Below are 363 nucleotides of genomic sequence, written 5' to 3' on the forward strand. Positions count from 1 at the left end.
TCAAAGACAACGTGAGTAATGCATCCTGAGCCAGTTGGTAACAACTCTATCTGTGTGGTGTTGACACAGCATGCAAATAAGACTAGGTAGGTACGTTTGTGACGGCTACAATATGACAGGTAAATCTGGCACCGCATAAAGCTAGGCATTGGCAATCTCAGTTGCATGTGGAAAGAGGCCAAAGTTACAGAATTAATTAGTTTAGAATTAGTAGTTGGTGAGAGCATGACAACATCTGTGTATTCTAGCTAATAGCACAGAGTTTGGGTGTGACTTTGTTCCTACAAACAGGGAGCAAGCAACACACGGTTATCACCATTTATAGAGCAGCAAAGACATAAACGCTCTTATGGAATCCCTTTT

Source organism: Oncorhynchus keta, chromosome 35 (genome assembly GCF_023373465.1).
Source record: "Oncorhynchus keta strain PuntledgeMale-10-30-2019 chromosome 35, Oket_V2, whole genome shotgun sequence".
NCBI classification, from domain to species: domain Eukaryota; kingdom Metazoa; phylum Chordata; class Actinopteri; order Salmoniformes; family Salmonidae; genus Oncorhynchus; species Oncorhynchus keta.